Source organism: Myotis nattereri (genome assembly GCF_964212035.1).
Source record: "Myotis nattereri genome assembly, chromosome: 1".
Classification (NCBI taxonomy): domain Eukaryota; kingdom Metazoa; phylum Chordata; class Mammalia; order Chiroptera; family Vespertilionidae; genus Myotis; species Myotis nattereri.
This window is the reverse complement of record NC_138075.1, coordinates 6,111,242-6,129,636: the sequence shown is the minus strand read 5'-3', so window position 1 is coordinate 6,129,636 and position 18,395 is coordinate 6,111,242.

The window sequence follows — 18,395 nt, the reverse complement described above, 5'->3', positions numbered from 1 at the left end:
TTATATTGGTTGTGTGTTGAAATGGTAGAATTTTAGATATATTAGTTTGAATAAATTGTATCATTTATATAAGTATTATCTAGTTATATCCTATTAATAAAAGCCTATGTGGTCGTCATGCCCTCACGCCATGACGCCCTCATGCCATGATGCCCTCATGCTGTAATGAGCGATCACCAGGAGGCTGCGTGTGCAGCGGGCACATGTGGGTATGTGGGGCTTAATGCTGTATGTATGGTGCGAAGGCAGGTCCCATGGATCCATGTTGTGAGGCCAGGGGTCCTGCAGTTCCATGTGGTGAGGCTGGGGGTCCCACAGCTCCATGTGGTGCGGAGGCAGGACCCCTGGTATGACCCCCCCCCAGTACACAAATTTCATGCACTGGGACTCTAGTTTTTTTCATAATATAATTACTTAATTACATATTGCTCAAATTCATTGCATCTGGATGTAGGAACCCAAAGGGAGAGGGAGGCAAGAAGTGAGCTGCATAGGTCCCTGACTGGGATGGGAGCCTGAAACTGTGGCTCTGGTCAAGTTGGTTCAAGTTGAACCACCAAGTCTGTAAGTGACTGTGCTGGGGGAGGGGCACATCCCACACCTGGGTGACAATGGGTGGAGAAGTGAATGAACATACAGAGTAGTAATTTCCACCAGACTCTTTGCTCCTTCCTGGTGAGAAGGAAACCAAGTTGGTCCTGGCTCGCCCCCATCCCTGAAGGGTGTGAGGGGTTCAGGGGCTGGGGTGCTTCTCTTTCTGCTCTTCAGAGTTTAGACCAGGCCGCTATGCCTGGGGCTCGAAGAGGTGAGAGGGAGGGCAGGGCAGGGAGACTTTCATTTCCAGGGCGACCTCCTGACCTCCTGAGAGAGGAGGCCAGACAGTGGGAGCCCTGGCAACTGGGCCTAGAACAGCCTGGAGCCAGCCCACTCCCTCTGGAGGCGAAGGCCATGGGGATGTCGCTCCACCGTCCGAGCTGCTCCCCGGAGCTCTGCCCTTGGCCATGTGGACGAGCATCAACAGGGGCAATAAATCAATCCAAGAGGCCACCTCCACTGCTCCTCCCTTGCCTCCAACGCCCTTTCCCGCCTCCCACTCGTGGCTGCTCCAATGGCCAGCTCCTTTAATTTCAGGCCTTGATTTATTTTTGTTGGTTTCGAGAAAGGGCTGGGCGTTCTGCGGCGGGAACGGGTCCTGAGCGAATTGGGTGTCCAGCTGGATCATCCTGCGGAATCACTAGCGTGGCTCTAGCTCAGAGATGTCAGGTCACTGCCAAGGTCAACAGGCAGGTAGTGAAGAGGTTCTGTATGTCCTGCCCGCCCCCCCTCCCCCCAACCCACTGTTCTTCTCAGCTGACAGCTGTCCCCTTAGACCCCTCAACCCAGCCGTGGACGCGGCCGTGGGGAGTGAGCCTACTTTCTCCACCCCTAAGTCCCGGAAATCCAAGGGCTCAACTTAAACTGGAGTGGGGGGGTTGTGCGGGCAGAGCTATGCCAAGACATTTTAAGCTGGACTCCTAGATATGTGAAGATTTGATATTTCGGGATAATTCCCAATGAGCACCCTTCCTCTTTAATTATCTTGTGGTCACCCTTTCAAAGGTGATTAAAGCTATTCTTCAGCAGATGTGGTTATAGGTTGAGTGGGAACCTGGTCTTTCTTGTGGTTTTTATCACAGCAATTAGATCTGGCCGGCACGCAGACGCTGTGTGCAGGAGGGGTTTTACCGGGCAAGATGATTTCCCCTTCGGGCAATGTTAAATTTAGGAAAAACATAATTAATTATATCAGGCAGGTATCTATTAAAAACCATGCACGCCGTGGAGGCTCATGGGTTTATTTTCACTCCATCAGAGCCCCTCATTCCCTCTCGCCCGTCTGGGTCCACGGCCACAGCCCGTACACTTGGGCTTGTCCCCACCTGCCCTCCAGTCCCTGCTTCCACCCAGCCCCTCCCTCCAACACCCACAGCTGTCGTTGGAAGGAAAAACGAAAGCACTGGTGTTTACCAGAACTTTCTCTAATGCTCTCAACTATCCCATTCTGGTGTGTGTTGAGAGAGACGAGCGCCCTGACGAAGTGGAGCAGAGGCCGGCCGCATTGCCCGCCCCCGCCTTCGCCCCCATCCCCCATGGTGGGCTCCTCTGTGGGTCCCTGCCATCTGCATAATGAGAGGGTTGAACCAGATTCCTTCGAAATCCTGCTCGGCTTCAGGTGAGGAATGTCAACGGCGGCTCAGAGGGATGAGTCCCGGCTCTTCTGGAAAAGACATAATGAATATTTTTTCTCAGGTGCTGTTTTGTGTTCTTGATGTTGAAAGGGCCTAGGGATTCATGTGTGATTACACTCTTTCCTCATTGCTGGGAGCGTCATGAGCCCTCAGATGGGTTTGGGAAGATGATCACAAACATTATTATTATTTAAAAAATATGCTTTTATTGATTTCAGGGAGGAAGGGAGAGGGAGAGAGAGAGAGAAACATCAATGATGAGAGAGCATCACTGATCAGCTGCCTCCTGCATGCCTCCTACACTGGGGATCGAGCCTGCAACCTGGGCATGTGCCCTGACCAGGAATCAAACCGTGACCTCCTGGTTCATAGGTCAACGTTCAACCACTGAGCCATGCCAGCTGGGCACAAGGATTATTCATAAGCTGTCCTCCTCGGTAGGGCCACTGGGAGCTGGCCACAAGCCGATGTGCAGAAAGTGTTGCCAAGAAACTAAAAGGGCGACTTTCCCAAGATGTCAGTAACTTTTGGTGTCATCTCCTAAACAGCAATGACATGTCAGGCCTGTTCATGTCTCACCCACGCGGTCCACACACCCTTTCCTAGAGTGTGCACGTGACTGCCCCGCCCAGGGCTTTCCAATGCTGCGGGCATGGGTGCGGGACCAGAGAGCACCCACCCCTTGGTTTGACCCCGGCTCCCGCTCTCCGCATCCCTGTCTTCGTTCCCTCTCCTGATGAGCTGGGGCAGGCTTACCTGCCAGCTGTCTCGCGAGGGTGTTGTGAGGATTAATGAGATAATATTTTTTAAGTACTTGGAGATCTTCTGATGAAAGAGGCTATAAAAGTACAAAGTGTCACTATTATTATAATTAATGGCATTTCGGAGAGCTTTCAAAGTGTACGCTGGGCTATGCAGAAGACTGAGGTGATCCCTGCTGCGGGGGGCAGCTTTCTGCCGGGGAACAACACGGCAGGGGCTGTGTGTGGCCCACGGGGCAGTGGGGAGCGCGCATTCAGCAGAGGATGGGTCAGGAGAAATAGACTTGGGACAGGGGGCGCTGGTGGGCCCGTCGCCCAGGCTGGGAGATGCAGGGAGGTCTGCAAAGGTGTCTGCCCTTCAGGGGCAAGTAGAGGTCAACTCACCACCAGCACTCATTTTGGACATCAAAGCAAAGTGCATCCCTGGCTGTTCTGTTGGTTTTTCCTGTTGGGGCATATACTCCAGGGCCTGCCAAAGACTTCTGCTCACTCTTCACTCCACAAACAACGGTTGAGCTCCCACCATAGGCCAGGCCCCTGGCCAGGCCCCAGGGTTCAGACAAGAGAAGACACAGTCTTTCTCTGCAAAGAGCTCAGAAGCTGGTGGGGGAAACACACCTGGACCGACCTTTGGTGCAGAAAACGGTAGTTCTGAGAAACCCAAGGGAGAGCAGAGGGCATGATGGGAAAGCAGAAAAGGGTCATTTCTCTGGACCTTGGGAGTCAGGGAAGGTGTCCTAGAAGAAGTGGCCCCTGAACTAACACCAAAGTCCAAAAGGGTAGGGAGGTGGTGAGGGAGAAAGAGAGAAAGAATGTGACTGTGACTGTGGGGTGGAAGGTTTAACCGGTGTGGAGGGAACAGCATGTGCGAGGCCAGGAAAGGCAAGAGAACAAGCTTGGTTGGTGGCTGGGAAAGGAGATGATGGGCTTAGAAAGCTGGGCAAGGCTTACCTGAGCCAGGGCCATAAAGAGGGGGTGAGTAGGGACATCCAGGGAGTAGCACCTGTAGGACCAGTGGAGGAGGATGGAGGAGCACAGGGGCTCATGGTAATATCTACACTCTTTGTTCACATGTTTGAGTTGAGAACTAGACTGTGGTGCCTTTGAGGGAAGCCACCGTGAGTGATCTACCTGTGGGAACGGAATGCCTACAGTAGAGCAGACAGGTGACCTGCTATGGAATCTGTGGGGTATGGCACAAAATGACAAGATGAGCCCTAGTTAAAACATTAATAATTCCCAGATGGTGACAGTAGAGCATGGAACCATGCATGGGGGCATTCTGAGCATAGGGCACAATTCAACTGTACACGTCATGAGGGTGCCGGCAGTGACCGGCCACATGGGAGGACTCAACCTCCTGCTCAGAGTGACATGTTGTGGTGGGCAGCGTGTTTCCACATATCCACTTGGCAGCATCAGGCAGCATGTTTCCACATATCCACACGCTCAGGGATGGACCTGGCGGGCCCTCGGGCTTTTCTGCTTTGCACACGGACACTGTGCTGATGCTTCACCCGCTACTGGCTCCAGAGCTGCTCATCTTACTTGGTTTTAGTCTAGTCCACTTAGTTTTAAGCATGAAACAGTGGTGGGTTCTCTCTCTTTCCTGCTAGACTTGAACTTGAGAGGAAGTGAAGTGTGAAGGCACCAGAGCCATTTGTCCACCAAGAGGTGAGATTGTGCCTGAGGATGGATGCAACCTATTGCAGGTGGAAAGGAGAGGCAGAGAGAATCTGGGCCCTGGTGATGCCATTAACACTGGCATCAAACTCGGCCCAAAGCCAGCCTATATCCCAAGCTCTCCAGTTACAGGGATTAAGACGGTTCTTTTCAGCATCGGCTAGTCAGTGCGGGTTGCTTTTTATTTTAATTTCTTTGGTCATGTGCAACCAAAACAATCAACCTCATTTATTCACTCTTCCATGTCACAATTCATTCAGCAAAGGCTCACTGAGCTGCTGTTTTCGGCTGAGCAGTGTGCGAAGTGGTGCAATGAGAATGAGGCGAGAAGCGAAGCTAAAGGAGCTGGGGAATGAAACGCTGGTCGCTCTGCTTCTGCTGCTTCTTCAATGCCACGGGTCTGGACCCAGGTGTCCTGTCAATCCAGAGCTTCCAGTAACTTCTTTCTGAGTGAAGACACACCCATCTTAATTCCTTCTCCATTTTCCTCGAAGGGGATAGGCCCTTCTGTGAGTTTTCTCTTCTCATGAAACAATGGATCCCGCGCGGTTTAACAGCCGCCTGTCTTCAGTAGGCGTGAGGGGTCCTGGAAGGCATGAGTCACAGTTCCTACCCACAAGGACTCACCAACCTGTGGCTGTGATGGTTGCCCGGGCACACAATCCCATTGCAACCGGGGAACACAATGGCGGAGCCAGGATGGAGAGCAAAGGGAGCATCCGGCCCAGGCCCAGTCGCCCCCCAGGAGTACTCACCTGGGAGGATCAGGGAGGAAAGGTGGGTGGCTCACCTGCTGCGGGAGGACAGATGGGAAGCAAGGACAGAGACGCGAGGCTTTAGGTGGCTGCAGTGAAAATGACAGACTCAGATGCTCCCCGCCGCCCCCCGGCGCCCTAGCGCAGATTCTGGGAGAGATAGCAGGCAAGTTGGGGGTGCATTCAAGGAGGGCCAGGAGCTGGACTGCATACAGAAACATGTCAGTTTTTCAATTCTCCCATCTTGGAACCCTTAGGAGGTCTTGGCTGTGCAAAACAACATATTACTTCTGAATCGGAGTCTCTGAAGCGCTGGCAGGGGGGCCGTCGGCCGGCGATGCTGCCATATGTGTTTAGAATCTCATGCGCAATAATTAATTTCCATTCTGCAGGAATGAATAATTAATAGAGCATTTCACGTGGACGGATCCAAACAGAAGTTGACACATATTAAGGGACACACGCTGCTGAGCAAACTTTTGAAACTGGGGCGCTTTATTAACAAAGCAACTTCCTAAGAGTCCCCACCTTCCGGACCACGGGAACTGAACACGTTCCAGCAGAGGGCGGGCCGCGCGGAGGACAGCACGCTGTGACTGGGGAGGCGGAGGCAATGGGAAGGCGGCGCTCCTTGGAAGTGGCCTGTGGGGGGCTGGGTACGAAGGTGAAGGATAACCCAGATACAGAAGGAGAGGAAAATAAAATGACAGCCTTGAAGGACTGTGGGAGCTAAATATTTTACTTTGATTTTTAATTATGCAGCCTTGAGGGGGGAACGTGGGCACAGCAATGGTAACCTTAGGGAGATTGAAAAGAAGGATTTCAAAAGCTCTCCCTGACAGATGTTGGTTAGCCCACACAATGGTGTCCCCACAGCTTCGCCCGCCTCCCTGTCCCACTCACAGGTCCTCTTAGTAAGTCCGTTGAAACATCAGCCGAGTCACCAAATTTGTGGAGGACGAACAGCTGGATTATACATACTCCAGGCGGAGCGACGCGGTCCTGAAAGACGCCCCTTCATCAGAATTCTGAGCTGCCATGAGAAGTACGGTTACTTACTTTTTTATTCTCATCATTATTGATACTATCATCACTAATCACATCGTCCACATACTTGGAGCCCTCTGGGCCAGTCACGGGGCCGGGTACACCTCCGGAGAAGGAAGTGGGCATGTGGCCCCGACTCTCTCCATCAGGAAACAGAAGCTCAGTGTGGGCAAGATGCTCCCCCACCCCTTACACCGTGAGAAAGGGGGGTACCTAGACACGAGTCTGGGTCTGTGGCTCCAAACCTTATGCTCCTGTTGTGAGACAGGGACACCTTCTCTTTCGTACAAGTGGATGCAGGTTTCTGACGAGAGTGTAGGGCAAACACACAGCGTTCTAAGAGGAAGGGGGCGCATTGCCTAGTCAGCACTTTTCCTTGGGAACCTGAAGGGGTTGGATGGGGAAGGCTTTGGTTTTACAAAATCCCATGGCACCAGCATGGACCTCCAGAGGATGATCCATGTAGTTGGGCTGCATGAACAGAAGTATGGTTCTTGGACTGAGGGAGGTGATAGGGTGGGTGTGCCTGGCTTTAGCCAGATGTCCCCTCAGAGTTGCACTCAGCTCTAGGAGAAGGCTCTCGACTCCAGGGGGACAGTGGGAAGCCAGGACGGGATGGCAATAGGACTTACTACATGAGGACAGCACTTTATTTTTTTAAGAAGCTCTTTATTTTATTTTATTTTATTTTATTTTATTTTATTTTATTATTTATTTTACTTATTTTATTTTTTAAGAAGCTCTTTAGATGAAGCCAGGATCCTGTTCTCCCTCCTTGGAAGGGTCCTGAATGGAAATTTTTGGACTCATCCCAAAAGCCAGAGGATGCAACTCCTGGGCAGCCACACTGAGGCTGGGCTTGGCATCAGGGAGAAAGTCCAACATGGGAGCAAGGCCATGCACACAGCATGTGGCCAGGCGCTGGGCTAGGGGATGAGCCCAGGCCTTGTTCTCTGGGGATGAGGAGACATTCTCTGATGAACCCCAAACTGGCCGCATGGAGAACATGAAGTGGTGGAGGGGAGAGAGAGGAGAGGGAGAGAGGGAGAGAGAGAGAGTTTGCAGGGCGATCAGGAGAGGGAGCTAGGGAGGAAAAGGGGAAGAGGGAAAGAAAAGAGAGAGAAACAGAGAAAGATGCCCGGTTAGCCCAGAGTTGCCCTCCCCCCTCCCCCCCACCCCCCATCCCCCGGGGAGAGAGGCTAGAAGGAGCAGCCATCTTGGATGCCCAGACTGGCTCAGCCTTTAGAAGGTTTCCGTCCAGCCATCACCTGTCTACAAGCACACGAGAGACCTGCAGCGTCAGGAGGGGTGAGAGCGAATTGCTGCTTTAGGCCACCAGGTTCAGGATGGTTGTGATGCAGCGATTGATGGCTAGAGGAGAGGGCAGTGGCCGGGAGCCTGCCTGCACATGGGCTGTGTCCTCCAACAAGCAGGTGGGCATGTTCAGGGTGTGAGAGCAGAGGCCTACGGGGCCTCACCAGGTCTCCCCCAGGAGCTGGCATACCCGCCCTTCCTTCCTCTCTGGCCCGTGGCCAGCCCAGAGTCAGGAGAGGGGAATGGACACATCAGCTCTTGATGGTATGGACAAGGTCACAGTGCAAAGGCCGTGGATGAGGGGAGGGGGATCATTTCTGTAGGTGAGATCATTTCTGTAATCCATGGACTGCAGCTCATTTGCCCAGCGTGGCCTGGGGAAGCCTCCGAGACCTGCTCAGGAAGATGCCTCGGGATGCAGGGTGATGGCGATGTGGCCATTCCCGCTGGGGACACTGTCATCCCAAGCAGCACGCCTCAGTTCTGAGCTGGCAAAGACTTTGAAATCGTTCTTGCCCTCCCTTCCCATTTTACAGAGGAAGAAACTAAGGGTCAGAGATGCTGGAAGGCTTCCCTCAGGCCCGCCAACCTCGAGGCGGCGTGGAGTCTGGAACAGGCGGGCACCAGCCCATCCAGCCGGTCACCTGGGACGCCTCCTCTAAGGTAGGGTTCCCCCATAAAGTGGGGCTGTTGGGGCTCTTGGAAGTATATCCTGGTTGCCCCCTGTGATGCCCACACACAGGGCCACACTGATGGCTGTTACTATGCCAGACTCACACTGGAACCCTCTTCCTGCCTCCTCCTCCTGCCATGCCTGGATGTTTGCCTTCCACATCCAGACAAACTCAGGCTCAACAGCATGGAGAGGTATCAGCCCAGGCAGCGCGGCTGCATGCGGCCGCCAGGGCGCTGGAGAGCCCGCCAGACACACGACACACTGGGCGTGGCTCTCTGGAAACTTCCCTGCTGTGTGTATGTGTGTGTGTGTGTGTGTGTGTACGTGCGCACACGTGTGCAGGCGCAAGCTTGTGCCTGGGTTAAAATCGTTATCTTTTCCTAACAATTCTCACATCATCGAACCTGACAGGATGGATTTACTGTTTAAGGTAAATATTGAATTTCTACACTCCAGGCATGTGGTCTCCATTAGAGGAATCACAAACAATTTATTGATATTTTAAGAAAGAAAATAACGGCAGACAAATTATACCGTGATGATAGGGTGTGGGAGAGCCAGGGAAGGGCCGTGGCTGGAAACAATGAAGGGATATCACCATTCAGCAATTAATGGGTGTCCATGAAGCAGCTACGAGGGGACTGCTGAGTGAAAGCCGGTCTGTGCTTTGTAACAAATGCTGCATCAAGGTGCCAACTTGAAGATATGGTCTGCGGGGGACAATTGCAGCCTTTACTAAAAGAGTGTGATGTTAGAGGAATATTCAACAGACCGTCTGCCCTGTGGGCTGCTCGCTGAGCTTGAGTCCCAGGTTCAAGTCCTCGTTGAGCAGAGGCTGGTGTGCTTTGTAACAAACGCTGCATCGGCCACTGGAAGAGGAGGCAGGAAACTCCGCACGTGACTGTGGACACAGTAATAAGCTCTCAGGGCTCAGTTTCCCTCCGGAAACATATGCTGGCATAGGGAGCCCTACTTCCTTCCCACTGTGAGAAAGGCTTGGACTTACAACATGGAAGCTGGGCTGGTGCGCGCGTGGACACACACACACACACACACACACACTCCTCCCACTCCCCAAATATCAAAGGCCTAAAAGTTATTAAGTGCATCGTATAGCAATTTGAAATGAAGACAGAGTTCAACTGATGAAAAAAGTAACGACAAGTGCATGCATACACACACAGGCACAAACACATGCACACACACACAGGCACGAACACATGTGCACACACACATGCTAACATGCGCACACAGTGCACATTCGCACAGATGCACATGCACACAGGTGCACAGACACACATGCACCCACATGGCGTTTGCAAATGGCCTTGTCCACTCGAAGGTGGGGCAGGGGAGGTCAATGCCATATGTCCTTAGCGTGATTCCTCGCTTGCAAGGGCTGTGATTTACCGGGTTCACGCACATCAGGATTGGCGCCTTTCCTTACTCAGAAGTCTTCCTATTTATTTCAGCAGAACGATTTTTCTACATAAAAGAACAATGCTAGTTGAAATGAAGGACCTAGAGGGGCCCCAAGGCCTGGCCCACTGACTCTGGGGCTGATGCGCAAGAGCCTGGGCGGAGGCCAGGGGCTCCGCGGAGCACGGACAATGTGGAAGGCATTTGACGGCTGCGATCGTTTTCATCAAAGAGTCCCAGCGCACACTCCACAGCTTCTTTGCATTAAACTCTGCGACTGAACTTTCAGGAAGAGACCTTGATCTTTTTTCCTTGTAACCCTTCCTCCCGCCCTCCAGGCCATCTGAAACACCCTGCTGTCTTTGTGGGAAGGTTCATGTCTCGCACCCCAAATGGGTCCATTTCTTGGCTCTCAAGGGGCCTCCCCACCCCTATCCACGTGAACAGCCTGGTGGAAGGGGAGACCACGAGGCCCTGAGACCTACTGAGGACGAGGGCGGGATAGGGCTTTCCTGAAGGATTCCCAGGAGGAAAACCGCCTGCTACCATCAGCTCCCCGTGTTCCTGCGTGGGGGCTGCACGTGGTCACACTGTGCTGTGTGTTAGGCCACTGAGGGGCCAATCCCGCAGTCACCGAGCCAAACGTGGGGGAGTAGGATCCCCATGAACGCATTTAGCTGACTGTTTCTTTTTTTTTTTAAATATATTTTATTGATTTTTTACAGAGAGGAAGGGAGAGAGATAGAGAGTTAGAAACATCAATGAGAGAGAAACATCGATCAGCTGCCTCCTGCACATCTCCCACTGGGGATATGCCCACAACCCAGGTACATGCCCTTGACCGGAATCGAACCTGGGACCTTTCAGTCCGCAGGCCGACGCTCTATCCACTGAGCCAAACCGGTTTCGGCCTGACTGTTTCTTTTTACTTTATTTTTGGGAAAGATACATAACATAAAACATACCATGTTACTCACTGTTCAGAGTATATTTCAGTGGCAGTGAGTATATTCCCAATGTTGTACAACCGTCACTGTCATCCATCTCCTAACGTTTTTACCTTCCCAAAAGGAAGCTCCGTAAACATTAACTCCCCATTTTTCCCTCCGGCAAGCGCCTGCTCACCCCTATTCTACTTCTGTCTCTAGGAATTGCGACTTTTAGGCATTTCATTTAAGTGGAATCATACGGTACCTGTCCTTCTATGGCTGGCTTTGTCCACTTCTCTAATGTCCTAACGATTCCTCTATGGGGTAACACGTGTCAGCATCTCCTCCCATTTTCCAGCCTGGACAATACTCTATTGCATGGATGCACATGATCCATTCATTCTTTGGGGGACACTTGGGCTGTTGCCACCTCTTGGCTCTGGGAACAATGCTGCTCTGAACACAGTTGTGGAGATGCCTGCTTAAATCCCAGCTTCCAGTCCTTTGGGCTGTCTGCCTTGACGCGGGTTTGCTGGATTAGAGCGTCGTTCTATGTTGAGTTTCTGGAGGGGCTGTCCACCTTGAGTCTTGGGCTGGGCCACTTTCAAAGGACTGGGTGTGAATCTTCCTGGAAGAGAGAAATCAGCAGGCCCTTCAGGGGCAGGGAGGGCAAGCTCAGAGGCTTGGGGGTCGGGGTGGTTAAACCATCATCTTGCAAATTGCTACCCAGACCCCAGCTCCTTCAGTGATCGGTTTTTGTTCTATGTAAGTGACTGGAGTGCAGAGACTAGGAGCCCCTGCCAGAGGTGGCGAGAGAGGTTATTAGACACGCTCCATGGAGGGACGAGGCTTGGGATGCTACAGAGATCGGCCATGGAGTTCATGGTCAGCTCCATCACTCTGGGGTGGGACCGCGGGCAGGTGGGGAAACTCCGGACCTTGGAGGCCTCCATTACCCCACCCCTGGCCGTGAGGAGTGGGAACTGGGATGGTGTGCTCACACAGCGAGGGTAGGGACTGAACAGTACCTTAGTCCAGTGGTCGGCAAACTGCGGCTCGCGAGACACATGCGGCTCTTTGGTCCCTTGAGTGTGGCTCTTCCACAAAATACCATGTGCGGGTGCGCACGTACAGTGTGATTGAAACTTCGTGGCCCATGTGCAGAAGTCGGTATTTTGTGGAAGAGCCACACTCAAGGGGCCAAAGAGCCGCATGTGTCTCGCGAGCCGCAGTTTGCCTACCACTGCCTTAGTCAGTCCTGAACTAGCACGTGGCAGGAGGGGAGCGGGAGGGGATTCTGACCCACATGCTTCATCTACTGCCATTTACACGGACCCTGACCCAGTTTTGTCATCTGTGAAATGGGACCCCAGAGCCTTCCCAGAGCAGCTGCAAGGCAAGAAGCGGGTGGCTGGGGTCAAGAGCCTGCCCAACCTTGGGACAAATGAGCACTTAGTGGGTGCGCAGGCTGGGCTGGGCTGGGTTAGCCAAACATTATCCCGGGGAGTGTCTCCAGCCCGGTCCTCTAAGCTGGGGTGCAGGTCGCCTGCAGGCTTCTCCAAGTTGGGGAGAGAAGGACACATCTTCTGGAGATGTCCCCGCTGCAGGAGGGCGGGGTGTTCCCCTCTGGCCCTCCCTAGGCTGCCGGGCCTGCGGTGGGAGGGTGCGCGGTCCGAGGGGCCGGCTGGCTGCGTCCTGCCTGCCCGGGCCCCGGGCTGACGCCACTGCCCGGCCCGCTGTCTCTGCCCGGTTTCCTGCGTCTGGATGGCTCTGAGGTTACACGCGGTTTCCTGTTTCTCTGCGGCTCAGGACGGGCCTAATTGGAAAGACATGTCGGGCTGATGTGTCCAGCGAGGAGATGAGGCGTGCGGCCAGCTTGCCAAGTCCTGTCCGCCGAGGAATCTGGGAGGAGGCCCATGGGGGGCGCTGAGCAAGCAAGGGGTTCGGAGGACTCTGGGAGGAAGCACACAGGGCGCTGAGCGAGCAGGGGGTCTGGGAGGGGCCTTGTGGGCCACAGAATCAGGCCACGGAGCGCACAGTGCATGGGGGGCACGGTCTACCCCTGTGTCTCCCTGCGCTGGGCAGTGCCTGGCTCCCTGCCTCCTACCCTCACCATTTGGTGGCTGTGGTTCTGCTGTACAAAGATGGGCTCCCCCACAGGGCCACGTGCTCTGTGGACGCCAAAGCACGATGAAGATGCCACGCTGAGACCTGCAGGAGAATAGACCACCCACCTTTAGAATATACACTCCCGTCCCTCCATCGCCCCAGAAAGAACACATCAGAGCAGAGTCCCCCTGGAGCGGGTGAGGAGGGGCCAGGCAGGCAGAGCTCATGGGTGCTCACTCCCCGTGGTAGGTTTCTTATAAAGGAAGAGAGAGGGGGCCCATTGCCTGTCGGTCAGGACTCCCCTCAGATTCTTCTTGATCTGCTCAAGAAAACTCCAGATCAGAATGTTGGCTTCTTGCTCCTGAACTTAATATTGTGGGTAGACTAGAAGCACTTTGCTCCTCACTGTCTTCTTTCTCTTCCTGTCTGGGGAGCCTCACTTTTCTCATCTGCAAAATGGCCACCAGGGTATGGAGGGAGGACAGATGGGACTGCTGGAATCAGGAGCCTGGCACACTCTCCGTCGCTGTTCAGTTCTCTGGCTGCCGGCCTTTGGCCTCCCCAAGGAAGTCCTCAGTGCCTTTGGGGGTCACTGTGTCCCCCCAGGAATCCCCAGTGCTGCTGTGCCCCAGCCCCCGCTTCTGCCAGAGGCTCATTGGAGAGTGAGGGTGGACCTGGAAGGCTGGATTGCGTGCTGCAAAGTGGCCACCCTCGTGCCTGGCAAACCATGGCCACCACAGGAACATTCCACCCCCTGGTCGTGCTGGCTGGCCACAGGGACACGTGCTGGGCTCAGCTCACCCTGGGGCACCTGTCGGTCCCCCGCAGAACTGGAAGGGGGGTCTCCCCTCTCCCTGCACCCCGCCCCCCGCCCCCAACTATGAAGTCTGAGAGTGCCAGGCCTGTGCAGAGTAAGTCCTGGAGGTAAAAAAAACCTGCTGGCCAGGAGGTCCAACCCTCCCCTGCCTGCAGCGGGCTGGCTCCCTCGGTGGGTCCTTCCCCCACAGGATGGCAGGGCAGCAGCAAGGGAGGGGCTTCCAGCTGGTTGTAGGTAAAATGAGAAAGTAGGCAGCACTTTGCTCAGATGTCGGAGAAACCATGTGGGATAGCAAGGGTTTCGCAGTCAGACTTGAGCTCCGTGACATGCGAACGCTGACATTCTTGAGCTGCATGGTCTTGAACAAGCTGGCTCACTACTCCAACCTCAGTTTTGCTCATTTGTAAAATGGGGATAAGCCTGCTGCGTGTGCGTGTGTGTATGTGTGTGCATGTGTGTGTGTGCATGTGAATGTATGTGTGTGCATGTATGATGATTCAGAGAGAAGCACCGAGTACAGTATTTGGAGTAGGAGCTTCCTATAGTTAAGTACACTCTCCTCTTCATTTTCTCCCACGCACTGGGAAAAGCCTTGCGGATGCTTCCAGCCATGGTTTCTTGAGCGCCACTAGGTGCCAGGCATTGCACCAAGTCATAAGAATGACACTGCTGGTACCTCACACATGGCCTCGATGGATCTTGCAACCCTCTGAGGAAGGAACCCATGCAGACAAGCGATGGCCCTCGGAGTGGCCAGGGCCACGGCAGGGGAAGTGCCTGTGCTAGGGCGTCACGGAGGAGGGCTTCTATCCCTCCATTTGTTCAGAAGCATGCGTTAAAGCTTTCCATGTGCCAGGCCATCTGCCAGGCACGGCGGTGCTGAGGTGGATGAGGCGTGGCCTACGCTCTCAAGGAGCTTGTGGTCCCTGGGCAGAGGCTCACTGGGCATCCTCACCTTGACTCTGAGGGAGATCTAGGTTTGAATTTTGACTCTACTAGTCAAGATTGTAACAGTCAACATCTGCCTCAGCTTTCCCAGTTGTGAGGAATGGGGTGAGGGGAGCTGATGTTCAAGTCTGCCTCTGGGCTAGGCGTGCTATCTGTGTGAGCTCATTGGTCCTACACAGAGGTGGGCAGGATTCATTCGCATACGGAGACCAAGGAAGGGAAGTGACTCGCCCAGGGTCACGAAGCCAGTGGTTGGGTCATGGAGTAGGTTTCAAATATGGGCCTATTTGTGCCCCCCCCCCCGATCCGCCACCCCCCCCCCCCCAAAAAAAAATCTATATATTTTCTGGCTGTGGTTAATGTCCTTGAACTTTCCCTCCCTGCGTGGGACTAAACAATATCCACTGTATGTCCTCTTTCTTACCTTGAATTTCCCTCAAGGCAAAGTGCAAGGACGTTCCCACCGCGTGCTGTCCAGTGGTCACACTTTGGAGAAGGGTGGGTCTGAGAGGGGCTACTGTGGAGTGCAGGGCTCGCTCAGGCAGAAGGTTCTGGAATCACCGGATCCCGAGAGACTGTTTTCCTGACCATATTCGGAGGAAGCTCCATGGCTCTGCATTTATCTAATTGATCCCAGGGCCGGGCAGTGGCGAGCCAGCCCGAGGCATTCGCTGACGGGGCGCCATTCTATTTTTTGAGTAGGGAATTCACAGGAGGGCAAAGCCACAGTTTTTGCAGCCAAGTGGGGGTGGGGCCAGGCATTGGAACAATGGGTCGTCGCCTTGGCCACCGGACCATGCACAGTCATATTTGGTAATGTGCGGGGCAGGAAATAATTATTTATCGGTGCATTTATTTTCAGGGCTCTGGGTAACAGACGATTGAATCCAAATATGGTCTGAAGAAAGCTGCAGCTCCATTATATACTGTCTTCCCCCGGCCCTGGCTCTTTGAGCTTTTGCAATTGGCCTTTAAACAATCCAAGCTATGTTTTCCAACGGGATGGACGTCATTCACACATAGGCACACGTGTGCGCCTGCGTGCGCGAGCTGTTTTTAGAGAGGGCTCCAGAGGCGACTTCGCAGGATGTGAGCGCTGGACAGAGGGGATGGCCTCGCGGTGTCCTGGGAAAAATGAGGGCTTTGGAACAGAGCTGGGTTGGCTTCCTCAATCCCTAGCCATGAGACATTGTTCAAGAAGTACTTTGACGTCCCCTAATCTTAGCGTCTTCATTCAAAGGGGCACATGGATTCCTACCCAGCAAAGCGCTGTGGGGGTTCAAGGAGATAAAGTACCTTGATGCATAATAAACATCTGAACTGGGTTGGGTAATGTTCCTTCAAATTCATGTGCTTCCCAGAACCTCAACATGTGATTTTATTTGGAGATAGGTCATTGCAAAGATGATTAATTAAAATGAGGTCGTACTTGAGTTGGGTAGACCCATATGACTGGTGTCCTTATAAGAAGAGAAGGCCCAGGCACGGAGATGATGGCCAGGTGACACAGAGGCGGAGACTGGAGTGATACACCTGAAGCCAAGGAATGCCCAGGATCGAATGCATCACAAGAAGCCAAGAAGACACAAGGGCTATTCTACCAAGAGCCCCTGGAGCAGGGCCCTGCTCACTCCTTGGTTCCAGACTTCCAGCCTCCAGAACCGTGAGAGAAGACATTTCTGTGTTGGTGGTGACTTTGTTACAGCAGCTCTGGGAGACAAATACATTTCTCAATAAATATTTGTAGAAAGAGCCCACTTCAGTCTGGCATAGAGGCCAGTGGTTACTATTTGCCTATACTTGGTGCCTGGAGATACACTTGGCCTTGGCGAGTACACAGACGTGCAGACAGGCCGCCTGGCCTCAAAGGGCCCCGCCAGTAAATGGCAGTTGTCCTCTGTCTCCTCTGATCTTCTCTTCTCCACTTGGTTCTTCACAAAGCAGCTGGCAGAAAAGTCTCCATCTTGATGTGAATCCCCATGATATGCAAGGTCAGGGCCCTGTCTGTTTCACCCTGAGACCACACATGTGCATTTTCCCTGCATGTACACTTACATATTTAGCTTCACATCTCCTGCACATGGACGTTGCGAAGTTCAGGGACATGTTCTAAGGTGCCATGCCGTTCCCGGGTGGCATGTTGCCATCAGGTACCAAGGGGGCAAGTGGAAAGTAGACAGGCATGTGTGGTAGTTTTAAAGGCCAGCGCCACTGCTCCAGGCCCCGTGACCACTTAGGGCTGACAGCGCCCAAACAAACTGGTTTATTTACGGCAGCAGTTACCTGTTTAAGACTCGCCGCTCTGTTGAGTAACACAGAGCGCCAGACTAATAAATTTACTGCGCGCCTGTTTGTGTTACGACAGAATTTATTGCGGCGGTAGGAACTATTAGAGGGTAAAAGGGCTGAGCCATGCGGAGGATCTGCCTGTGACCAGCCTCCTGGCAGCCACACGGGGCTCCCGCCACCAGCTCAGGTCCTGGAGATGCGACCTTAGACCAATGGAGCGGGAACAAGGGGCCCAGCTTCCTGGGACAAGGCCACTCTGTTGGACCCAGATAAGGGTGAGAGACAGGGCTTGTGCTCTGTGGGTGTGAGTTGAGGAAGCCCCTTGGAGACTGACTTCCATGGATTTGAGGGGGGCTTTTTGCCAGCCCGAGGAGGGAATGCCCAGCTTTCCAAGCCTGGCTAACTGGAGGGTGGCCAGTGGAAAAACCACTGGAAATATGCAGACTCTTAGATCCCTGTTCTTAATGTGAATTGGCTTTCTGTCCTTAGACCAGCTGTGGGACTGGGACTGAAGACAAGAGGTGATGGAGGCTCGGGCAGTGCTGTGTCCGGTGTGGCGCACAGGCTTTGGGTCGAATAGGTAAATTCGAATCCCAGAGCAGTCATTGAAAAGTTGTGTGACAGTGGCAAAACGTATTTAATTCCCCAAGTGATGTAGTCATCCTCCGAAAACTGAAATACGCATCTGCTTTGCAAGGTGGCTGTGGGGACGAGAGGCCATGTTAGACAAAGTGCCCAGTGACTGAGACTTGTCTGATCAGCACTGGCCTCCAGGGGATGTTGATTGACAATTTCTAAATTTTTGGATCCAGACAAGAGGGAAGTCAAGAAAGAGGCTATCGCGTCTGGTTCTTCTTTTCCCATTTGTCAGAAGGGGACACGGATCACATGAGAGGGCCAAGGGCTTATCCAAGGTCAGGCTGCATATTCCTAGCAGAGACTTGCTAAAAATCCAGGTCCCCCAAGTTCTAGTCCTAACCCTGAGTTATTCATTCATTTCACAATCAGTGAGCACCTTCTGTGGGCTCAGCAGAGATGGAGGACTTGTCTGTCTGTCCTGCCCTGTGAAGCCTCAGACACCTCTGGACCCCAGATGTTAAGCATAGGGCCTGCCATGCAATGAGAAAGGGGGAGAGGTTTATGAAATAGAGAAGTGACAGTCCCTAGCTCACAGGGAGAGCAGCACTATGATAAAAGCAAGCGGAAGGTTTTGAGGGATTGGAGAGGAGGGTCCATGTATTCCCTCCAGGAGGGAAGGCTTCTTAGGGTAGGAAACACTTTCTCTTTGTCCCAAAGTCATAAGCAGGGATCCAGGCAGACTATGGGATGGCTGTTTCAACAGAGGAAACAGTGTAAGCAAAGGGTCTTTGAAGTTCAAAAGAAATTGCCTCGTGCACGAAAGAGCAGATTGGAGGTGGTG